Genomic DNA, 12,111 nt, shown 5'->3' on the forward strand with positions numbered 1-12,111 from the left:
CTGTATTTTTTAATCGAAATTCAAACAATTGATCGTTGAAACTGATTTAGACAATTTGTAAAAAAAACAAGGTACATAGTTAAGCAATTAAATAATAACGTAAATTTTAACACTACACTGGAAATGATACCGGTTATCATAAATTTAGCTTATTTACGAATTATTTATAAATATTAATTTCTGTATAATAAATAGATGCGCAATTCACTCTACGATAAGTAGTACAATTTAATTCGATGAAATAATCAACATCAATGTACACCTAACGATTGCTATTGATATTTAATAGCATTACAATAATTCTATGACAATAATATGGTTAAATAATACCTTTAAAAATTCCTCATCTTATAAGATATTCAGCAGAAAGTCGTAATACGAGAAACATGAAAAAATATACGCAGCATTGATCTCGTTTTCGACCCCATTGACTTTGAATCCCGTCCATTTGCGGCCTCCATTCTTCGGCAATTGCATCAGGCAAGTATAGGGTGGAGAATAAAATCCGTAACTCGGTAAGGAGATTTATTTCAGCCAACTGATCCTACGTAGTAGCAGATGATAAACGACCCGTGTCACCGGTAACTTGGACAGCCTGAATTTATTATCTCGGATCAGAGAAAGAAAGAGAGAGAGAGAGAGAAATAGGGAGGGGAAAAAAAGTATAGCGTCTCCCTTCTACTTTTCCGGGAAAATGACGGTAGGCAGGTGTCATTAATCGGCGAGAGAACGCGGAAGACGCGTACAATCGTCTTATCGCGTCACGTATCGAACGTAGAGGAAATAAATGACAAAGGGGCCGGTGTTTGCTGACTTTTGTTCTTCCCTTGTGGATCTTCGATACGGTCGACCTTCTTTCGCATGTTGTAGAGATTTTCTCAACTTTTTCAGCTACCGATATTTTTATGTTACGCAATATTAGATCGAGGATCGGTGGAATTAAGAATCGAATTTTTGTTAAGAGATTCCCAATTGCTCGCAATGATATACAGATTTTCTCAGCCATCGGATTCATATTTTTATTTACTTCGCGCGAACACAACTAAGAAGGTAAAGAATAAATAGAAATTTGTTAGAGCAAATGTTATATCAACCGCTTTTATTTCACCATCCTTTTTATTCTTTGCACATATAGAATTTCCATAAATACATAAACATCCGCTGGCGAGTTATAATCTTAGGAACTGAAAGGACGAGGTGCGTGGAGAATTTATTCTTATGGCCATAAAATCCAACGAGAACGGGATGATATCAAGCGAAAATAGACACGGAAGTTCCTCTTTGAGATTTCATCCCCTTTCCAAGAAGTGGCTACGATGAAAAAATATGGGGAAGCGGATGGCCAGGAACGATACTATTGAAACCGAATAGGGAGGGTGGAATCAAGGGATGTAAGTGTTGTAGGGTGGCAGAGTATATTCTGGTCGCTGTGTTGCGTCCAATAAATATCCAAAATGGTGTCACGAATTGCTCTTTAATCGCACATATAAATTACAACGATCTGCAACTTTTTGCACGCAATTGAATTATTAATAGAAAGTGAGTGTTTCGTCCAAGATCTGCTAGTGTGGACTCTTCAGTAAGACTCTCGCCTAACAGACCTATACCTTAGACACAACGAGAGAAGACAGAAAGTGAGTGTTTGAATTATTAATATTAATAGTAAAATTCAACAAGCCACGAACTACCAGGTATCAGCGTCGATTAATTCTCTTGCGTAATACCAACGAATTTGCTTCATTATAATACGATCATATCGCATCGAAATCATTGAAAACACGTTTCCCTAAGGTAGCTATTTATTCTCCGCCAATTCTTACATTTTCTCCTTTTTCCACTTGCAACAGGGATCTCTTTTTCTATCCGAAGAAACTAATTCAAACGGAAGAGCACTAGTAATTCATAGATTAATATAAAACTTTTGTTACATAAATCCAATTTTGCATAAACATTTCCCTTCGTTAGAGACAATAAAATTAGACTGCGCTCTCGCACTGTACGTTTCTACGGAATTTCGTAATTTCAACGGACTAACGTATTAGAAGATAAAACAGAAAGAGAGAAATGAAAGAAGATGCAAAGGAAGCGAAGTTATCGATAAGCAACTCAATCGTGCCTTTATTCGCCGTGACGGGGGCAGGCACAGGACCAACAACGCGTGAACGGTCGTATCGGTCGTATCGGAGTGTCAGGGTGCGCGCGTGCCTCGCCGGGTAGGCGTACGCTCGTAAATCCTCCCTTCGACGAGGGGTAGAAAGATCCGGGCAAGGTTGCTTTCTCGCGCGGGTCGTGACCTTGCCACGTGGAGGCTCGTGCACGAGCCACGGTGGGAGGCCTCGAAGGACGAGGGAACGTTCACCCGGAAGAACGTCACGGGCCTAATAAAGGGGAGCGTCGATCTCTCCGACACCCTTCGATCATGACCATCCATCCATGGGCTCGCGAATGTAAAGAAAAAAAAAAAAGAAAGAAAAGAGAGAGAACGAGAGCTGAGAGCAATGGTAAATCCTGGATAATCTCGTCGAAACTGTACGTCGCCGAAAAAGAGCAGTTGTGGCGCGTAGGTAAGTAAGCTGTTAAGAGGAAGCACGGTAAGGAAACGTAAGAAACAGAATGGTCCGAGAGTCAAGAGTTTGTAAATTTGATTTCGCTGATTGAAATTGTATTGCCCGAAGGGAGTTGAGATTTTCCTTCGCACGTTTTTAATTACAGGTTTTACGATCCGTTAAGTATTGCTAAGCTGTGAACGATGTTTACGGGAAATTAAAATGTACAAGAACGATGCGCCTAACGCGCGAAGTATGTGAAACGTTGAAAGTTTTATAAGCTTCGTTTCGAGGAAATTCATCGCTGTTTCTGTTTTCAACGTACCAAATCAGACTGCAAATTTTCCTAAACCTATTTCCCATATGTTGTATCCTAATCATCACACATTGGAAATAAATTTTGAAATATATAGTTTTGAGAGGGGGAAAGATATTTACTCTATAAAGCGTGTAAATATAATCCACCAATTGTTCACGTAAAATGGTCACTTGACTACTCACATAAGAAAAACGAGATTCGTTGCTCCTCAAAATGGAATAATTTCATCCGGTCATGTTGGTTCGATGCTCGAAATGTTCACTTGCCAGATTTATTTGCGAATAAGATTATTTCCAAACTTTTGTGAAATGGAGCTAGTAATTATTAGTGGCAGTTAAGAAGACCACTGTGATTTTGTCTGTCGCAAATTGCTTATATTATTTTTTTAAGCTAATTGCTTATAATATGATTCGGATGTTTATTAAAATATAACGACGAAGGACAAAGGACAGTATGATCAGCTACGATTGGCGATGTTACTATATTAAAAAACGTATTCACTTCAACGTATGTTGTGCAAGGACTTCTTTTAAGGGAAAATTACAAGGAAAATCGATGTGACGCTTCGATAACGTTCCTCCACGGACGAATCCCCTGATTCCTGTTGGTCGAGTCGTATTAAATCAACAACCAAGAAAATCGTTTCCAGTTGAGAAAAAGGATCGTTCGAGCGCTAGAGGAGATGAAAACTTCGAATAAGTTACGTTCATATATTTCAAATTTTTGTTGGAGGGTAGTTGATATGAAAACATTTCAAAATTATGAAATTTGTTTTACGAACGGGATAATAGCATGATTTATCCTATTGAAAATGATAAATCTTATTAAATACCTAACTGTAATTTAAATTATTAAACTGCGATTGGTACGCAAAAGCTCGACAAAAGTTCCAAAAACGTGCAACAACAGAAATATGATTTAACGTAAATTTCACGTGAAAACATTCGAAACTTTTACAAATTTATTTTAAAAATAACACAGTAGCGTAATTTGCCTCGAGAAATTCTATTAACTGTTTGTGAGTTAAAATATTAAACTATCATACGGTTTTACACAGGAGCTTGAACAAGTATCACGAACGTACGGCGATAGAAAGGTAATTTAATATAAATTTTTCTATAAAATCCCTCGCTTCGAGCTCGTAAACCGTACTACGCCTATTTGCTTTCACAAATAGTATCAATGCCGCGTATAATCTCGATTTTCTATCAGCCTTCGCGTACTATTGCACACACGAGTTGGGTTCGTGAATGACGATAAGAAATTCTCTTTTGATCCAATTTATCCAACTAAACGTTGCACCGATATATTACTGTTATTTCAGTATAGCACTGTTAAATCCCTTCTCAGTGATTTTCTTTACAGCTATTTAAGTTGCGATAATTATCGTTCTCAACTTTCGTAAGTCGTACACTTAGCACTCGTTTCGTTATGACTTGTCACGATTCGAACAGTTACACTGTTGAATTTACACTGAACTGTGTACACACGTATTATTACACTGCACTATGTTTGACTGGGACTAAAAGTAGGTTTAGTTCGAAAGAAGATTAAGTGTTATACATATAGCATTCCTTATTTCTAAACTGTGAATGTTTATGACAATTCATATTTTAGTGGATGTAAGTAAAAAAAAAAAAAAAAAAAAATGGACCTTAAGCAAAAGTTTCTTTCATTCGGAAAATAGGACGAACATTGTTACACTATACTATATTTTATTTATATATGTACATTTAACTATGGACATTTGTATTTTCTTTTTTTTTGTTTTTACTAAGCCAATTTCATTAGGAAAACAGAACGAATATTGTTACACTATACTATTTTATTTATATATGTACATTTAACTATGGAAATTCGTATTTTTTTTTTATTAAGCCAATTTAAACCTCTGTGAAAAGGTCACTTAGACTAACTGGAAATGTATTTACGGTATAATTAATATAAGGTAAGGTAATTAATTTATTTACGTAGTTCGTTAGACTAATTGGTAATTTATTTACGAGTGGATATTTGATACGAAAGGTAATAAGAGGAAAATACTTTGGTGAGATTATATTACATAAAGATGTAAATTAGAAATAAGGCAATAATTAGATCAGCGAATAAGAATAGGTAAAAATTTTCAAATGGAAAAGGGACTTTTTGATTATATTCTAATACGTAATTCTGCGATCTCAGCTATAGTCATGTAAATGAGTGTCCTTGGTAGCGATTTCTTTGCTCGGCAACTGCCTACGTTGATGTCTGCTCGAGAGTCCTTTTTGTGAAACCCTTTTCTCTCGTCTCCTTTCTACACCCCATCTAATAAACTCGTTTTGGTTTCGTGTCCAAACTTCTAAGGACATTTTTTCCGTAGCTCGTTGTAACTTTTATCAATTTTTGTTCTGAAAGTAGAAAATAAATTTCAAAAGAATTCGTAAGAGATCGATTGGAAATAAACGTTTAAAGATACATCTTTGAAGAAGAATTTAAAAAAGAAATTTCCAAAGGTTGAATAGAAATGGGAGATTTCTTTTTTTCCTTCAATAAATAATAAAATACAACAACAGCAAAATTTGATGTCGGAATTTATTACAGAGTGGTAGTATTTCTCTATTGAAAAATATAGCAAAAGATATAGAAGATAATTTTGAATTTATGGAGAAACGATTCCTCGTAATCCGAGAATTATCACGGATTAACAAAGTAGCATTACGTTATCATCGATTGACGTCTATTCGACTTTTTGATTATTCGATTTTCAAAAAACGCCCGCTGAAACATTTGAACGAGAGAAAAGCACGATATCGTCGATTTCTGTCGATTTTCTGACTTTTATGTCATCTAGTAGCTAACAGAGATACTTCACCATCGGGCAGCTAAAACCGAGAATAACCTGTCAAGTTCAAAATACAAGGCTTTTAAAAACATGTGATAAATCCGCGAGGTTTTTTTAAACGCCAAGCGCTAGAGACTAAAGTTACAGCAATGTTTATGAAATATTTGAGAGTGGCAAATACACATATTTAATTAGAAATCAGAATAAAAATGTAGGCCTCACGAAATGGAATTTGCTGACAGCATAATGAATTTTTAAAAAAGAGCAGGAAAAGGTTACTTGGTTTTTCCTTTCTTATCTTTATCGAGCTCTTCGCAATTAAATTTTTAATTATCACAAGACACTTATACAAGCTACTTAACAAATAACAACTTGACCTTTCTGTATAAAAATACCTGTTCACCCCCTCGGGATAAAAGTAAAATCATATTAACGAAATTATACGAATGAAACACGGGTGATACGAGATAAAAAATATCCACAATTACCATCGAATGGAAAAACCAAGATAGAAATGGAGAAGAAATTGTCACGAAATACCCAGACAAGCCAGCCGAAAGACTTGCACTAAAAACGATAAAAATCACCCGACTACAAAGGACAACGAACGAAGCGCGAAATAGAAAAGAACTGAAAGAAAGACGAAACTAGGAGAAGGATAAAAATTATCGTAAAACATCCGGACACGTCGATAAAGAAAGAAAAATCCATTCATTCACCCTTTTCGGATTACACGAGAAACCTCTACGATTAAAATCATCCGCCTACAGAAATCAACGAACGAAAGGCAAAAAAAGAAAAGGACCGCAAAAAAGGCGAAGGTGGAGGGGGAATAAAAATTATTACAAAACACCCAGACAAGTTATCCAAAGAGAAAGAGAAATCTGTTTTTTCGCGATCACGTTAAAAGGCAAACAAAAACGAACGAACGAACAGGGCGAAAACAAAAATAAACAACGGAAGCAAAAGGCATAAAAAAGCAAAGGATTGAAAGTAAAAAGTGAATATTGCAGTGAAAAATCACGTGCATCAACGTTTCTCGTCGCTTGTCGTTCCACCGCGAGTTAGCGAGGCGAAAGAAACGAGCAAAAAGAAAAGCAAGAAAGGAGGGAAAGATAGCGAGACAGCGACAAAAAGGGGGTTGGAGAGGGAAGGCGGGAGGGAAGATAGAAAAAGCAAGGGGGAGGACAAAGTGTCTCGCACTTGCATCCCGTAGGAGGCGCGGTTTGCTCTCGAAGCGGAAAGAGCGGACGATGCAAAGTCTCATTGAGATCCACATCCGCCGCCTCGTTGTCTCGCGCATTGATAAGGGGGGAGGGTTTCTCTCGCGCAAGGGGGGATGCTCTGACCGTTCTCGAATGTGTCTGCGACCTCGCTCGGACCTTGAACGCGCTCCTTAAGCCGAGCAGAGCCGGCCGCTTTTATTAAGCCAGATTCACACGTCGACCCTACTGTTTGAACAGTCTGGACGCTATAGGAACGAGTTTGTGATGGGTTAACCCCGCGATTTTCGACCGGTATGACGCAACATTTTTTCAAACTTATTTAGTCTGCGACATTGGCCTCTTTTCTCGTAGATTTTCAGATAAAAGTAAGAATAGCCATCCGCTGTGAACACCCCGTTTTGAATCAAATTACAACATATTCTTTGACGTGTCGCGAAATTTTAGTAATTAGTTTATGCGCGAGATGAAAAATGGTGAAAACCGCTGGGTCAATGCTTCCTAATAAGAAACGTCGAGCTGCTTCGATAAAATATACGAGGCCATCTGAACAGACGAATTCGATCTTCACGGGACTGATCGACGTTAATAACGTCGTTAATCAAATGTATCCACGAGGCTGTTCACTCTACTTTCATTTGGAAGATTTTTTAACGAGAGCAATAGCGTTGATGTAGACCAAGATGTTAATATCAAGCGACCCAGTCCGAATACATATGTATTTCAACATAATTATTAATATAAATAAACTTATGGGATTGAAGGATGTGAGAAGAATATAGACTGCATAATAAACCTTGATTTGTGTTCTGAAAGAACTTTGACGGTAGGTGTAATAATTATTAATCCGTGGATGTTTATGCAAATTGAAATTTTTAAGAGCACAACTAAAGAAATGAAAGTGACAAAGGTTTCTTGGCTCACTAAATATCGTTAACTACACTTCAGATATAAAGAAGCTAAACAGTACACTGCACTTAAAAAGACAGAAAAATTGAATCTGCATAAAGAACACTTTTTCTCGTTTCACAATAGCAAACGAATAAAGTGGTTTGTCCACGATTAAGAGACGCATGAATCGAGCTTAAAACGCTCAGTCAGCGGTTAAAATAGGGAGGAGGAGGGCTGGATACCGGACGAATCGTGGTGTGTGCGTCCATGAGGACGTCCTGGAGGCTAAATCCCAGTCTGGGAATGTAGTGCGTTTGCCCAGGGACAGCACACGCGGCCAAGAGTGGCAGTCAAGGGTGGCCTCGAGTCGGCTACGTCCGCTGGAACGACTCCTTTGAGAAGACAATGCCCGACATCGGTCCGGCCGATAATTGAATTCCGAGTATGAACGAGCTTCATGTGCAGCTTTATGCCGTTTCTCGCGGCTCTCGATCTCCCCTTTCGACGCTGTAGATCGAGACACGTTCGAATGGACAATTTCGTTCGTCCGCGTTCGATCGATTCAAACGATGCGATGATACGAATTACGTGTTTTCGAAGAACTCGAAAAATGAGCAACAGAAATGAGAAAATCTTCGATCGTATGTAAGGCTGAATTTTCTGTTTTCTTTTTAAGTGTCCTGAAATAGTATCCTATCTCTGTTCAGAATCTGAATCCGATGTATTAATTACACTCGTAAAAGGAAACTAGTTAACGACGGACAAAGAAAGAAAAGAAATTGCAAAATAAAACATTTCAGGATAATTTACAAGTATCCCGTTGAAAGGATACGTCTACAATTATATTAGGTTGTCCGAAAAGTGTCTTTCTTTCGCAAACGTGTTTTCTTACAACAGTGCAGCTTCATACGGAGGTGAAATCAAGTCTGTGAAATATCGCGATGTTTATCTCAACAGAACAAAATGGATCGTACGTAATTCGACAAAATAATACAAAAGAAAAAACCTTGTGCGTCTATTATTTCCTCATAAAACGAAAGAAACTTTTCGGACAACCTAATACTTTGTACGTTATAGGGTCTCTTTTTTGATTAGAATTTTCGCAGCTTCGTAAATGTTGCAAGAAGCTTACGTTGTATAGGAAAATTAGCGCTGATAGTGCAAGGTTCGTGTACAAATATTATCAAAAATTAGTCCTACGGAGAATTTGTTGCGTGCAACGAAGAGCGGTGAATTGAACTTTGTAGATTTGTTAAAACCCACTTTCATTTCACACGACTTCTGAGTTACTATTCGTCGGACAAAAACAAATCCTAGTTTGAAAGTAATATACCTAACAACCGAAATTAAAGTCGTACTGCGCAACAAGCAGCAACGTTCTATCTAAACCTGCAATTAAATAAATGTCATTCGCAACTTAGTTTACCATTCTACTCATTTCTATTCCCATCCAATTTCAACCCACCTATTCCACCGTCTCGTATGATACTCCAAAATCTAAATTAGCCACTGCTACACACGATATTACCTCATCTGCGAGGACTACGAAACATGTTGATACGATGTATGTATTTACTACGACATTCAAACACTGATCAATTAGGTCTAAGTATGTTAAATTTCGTATCACTTAGTAGCACTTTCATAGCGGTGTCATAAAAATGAAATGAGAGAATCTGATAAAAAGATATACTTCAATGGAAAACGAAGCTGATATACAGCGAATAGGAAAAATTAAAAAATTGAAAATCGATGAATTTTGGCAACTTTTATGCTGAAAGTTTGTGTTGAAAGTTGCATAAAATCGCGTATTCTGTGGCATATAGTATATTTATCGATTACTCTTGTTAAATATAAATTCGTATCATAGAATTACGATGTCTTTACAAACCTTCGTGTGGTTACAATAGAAGATAAAAGGAAGCTTAAAATTGATACACTATGAATTTTCCGCATTCTTCAAAAGCTTTTTATATTACTGGTAACAGTCGTATTCCATGTATTATATGTAATAGCCCTTGTACATACGTCATATTTATTCGTTGCTGTTATTAAATATGTTGAAATAACTACTTCAAGAAAAATTCTACATCTTTATTTACGTATATCCGTGACCTGGAGACTGCTATTACGCAGAAATATTCTAAATAAGGAGCGGTGCATATTATTGTACCCTTGAATATATCATACATTATGTTTTGGGTTACGAGGTCTAGGAACAAAGGAACTAATAAACAGATTTCTATTTATGTTCTCTGTAGCCTCTAGCCCAAGCTATAAGGTTAACTTTTTTGGTAATGTTCTTTTGCTATAAATATACGAACGTGCTCCTTATCATTCCATTGTCTAGTAACACTAAGAGAGTAAGGATCCGAATCAGCATATACTTACACATTATACTTATACCTTTAATCATTTCAATATACTTTTCTATTACAAATTCATCCACTCGTTCCTCAATCGGTCAACCTCAACCTCAACAAAATACAAACCCATCTTGTAATTATATTATGGTGTCTTTGTACGCATCTGATTTCATAAATTTTCTTCCGCTCGCTGTAAGTACTAATACCATCCTTGCAGCTATTATGCAAAATATAATTACACAAACAACAGCACGAATCAAGGAAAGGAATGCACCGGGTGATGAAGTGAAACAAATAAAAAGCTAAGAGAAGAGATCAAGCGTAACAAAGGTGAAAACGAGGCGACGCACCCGGATAATTCCGTCGTTACGAGTTCTGACGTTCGTTCCACCCACGGCTTTCTCGTCCCGTGGCAATCAGAGCAGTTTGAAAGCGGGGGTGCGCGTGCTTTAATACCAGTAGATGCACTCCGTGCTCGTATAATGCAACGTTAGGTAGGCGGGGTTAGGAGAACGGCCAAAGGGGGAAGAAGAGGGTAGGTGGAAAGTGCAGGAAGCAAAGGGGAAAGTTAGCGATAGGACACGAAGAGGTGAGATAGGTTGCGTGGCAACCGACGCCCACGAAGTGCCACGCGCCGTGACCTGCTATGGGAATTCGCTGCTAGTTCGTATCATTGCCCCGTTCGATTCCCCGAAGGATCCTACACCAACCCCATCCCTTTACCATGCTTCGAAAACCCGGCCAATTATGCAACACAGCTCGCGCAACGATTAATCCTCCTGATTCACCCCGTGTTTACTACCGGCTTTCAACTGTTAAACAGGTTTATTGGTTTCTTCTTCCTTTTTCCATTTTATTCGGTTTCTTCTTCTTACCTTTTATTTTTCGCTGCAGCACACTGCGGCTATTTATGCAAATTCGTAATTTTATGACCGAACGAATCATAGAGATACGAAGGATTAAAAAGTGGAGCAGCTAAAAGTAAATGGTAATTGTTTTGCTTATTAAATAGCGTAGATGTAATTACAATATTTCATAGAAACGTGGGACGAAAATATTGAGGATATTGTAATCCATGTCATCGAGTTCAATTGCTGGGCTAATAAGGTGAAATGAATAAAATAAGCTGATACTACTAAAAATATTTAATATAGAGATAGACTGCGAATATTTGTTATTTATGTAAATTCGTATTTTTGTTAATAGAATTCAAAAGATGGAACATCGGTGGATAATAATTCTTAAATATTGTAAATATGGTTAGAATATTTCACTTACATGTATTGAGCGTTCCTTTTTTCTCTAGTAGGCAGAGCCTGTTTCTGAAATGTATTGAAATATTCAGGGGTGATATTGCACGACACTAAAAACTAAGTTGCAAGAAAACGGGCACTTAAGGAGTAACGTCGCTTGCGTAAAATATTTCCGAATTTAGAATTCACAAATGTGTCTTGTAACTTCGGGGCGAGAAACGAGCTACGTGATACGAGGACATTTTTAAAACGACGCTTAAATCATTTTAAGAGCATGACTTCAATTTTAAATCCTGTTCCAGAAAAAGAAGAAAATAATGGAACAATTAATAGACGATACTTTGTTTTCCTGGACGACGAAAATCGAGAAGAAGAAAATTCTCCCTTTAACTGATGTACTTTCTGCATCTTATGAAATCGATTCTATTATCATTTCTGAGCAAATCGTTCTCAATAATCCTCTTTGTTTCTCCCGGTTTGAGAATAAATAAATAATTTTAATGCTATGTACCATGATTTTAACTTGACAAATACGATTTGGAGATGATGACGTTAGAAAGAAATTGCCAGGCATAAAAGAAAAATACAAAATCGATATTTTACGACAGAGAAATTAAAGTGGAAGTAATTTAGTTAATGCGTTTACACTACGAGAATTTAGCGGTCGTAAATTTTCCTAAAAATTTGCGCAA

General features: G+C 37.1%; 1 long non-coding RNA gene across 1 annotated transcript; it reads left to right on the top strand.

Moving 5' to 3' along the window:
- Window positions 1-896: 896 nt before the first annotated feature.
- Window positions 897-11,775, top strand: LOC138178614 (uncharacterized). The gene is made up of 3 exons (XR_011172758.1): window positions 897-1,050; window positions 1,136-1,391; window positions 11,722-11,775. It is a non-coding gene; the product is annotated as an uncharacterized LOC138178614 (long non-coding RNA).
- The last annotated feature ends 336 nt before the right edge of the window (window positions 11,776-12,111 follow it).

The sequence above is a fragment of the Bombus flavifrons genome, chromosome 3 (assembly GCF_040668555.2).
Source record: "Bombus flavifrons isolate JBK064 chromosome 3, iyBomFlav1_principal, whole genome shotgun sequence".
In the NCBI taxonomy this organism is placed as follows: Eukaryota; Metazoa; Arthropoda; class Insecta; order Hymenoptera; family Apidae; genus Bombus; species Bombus flavifrons.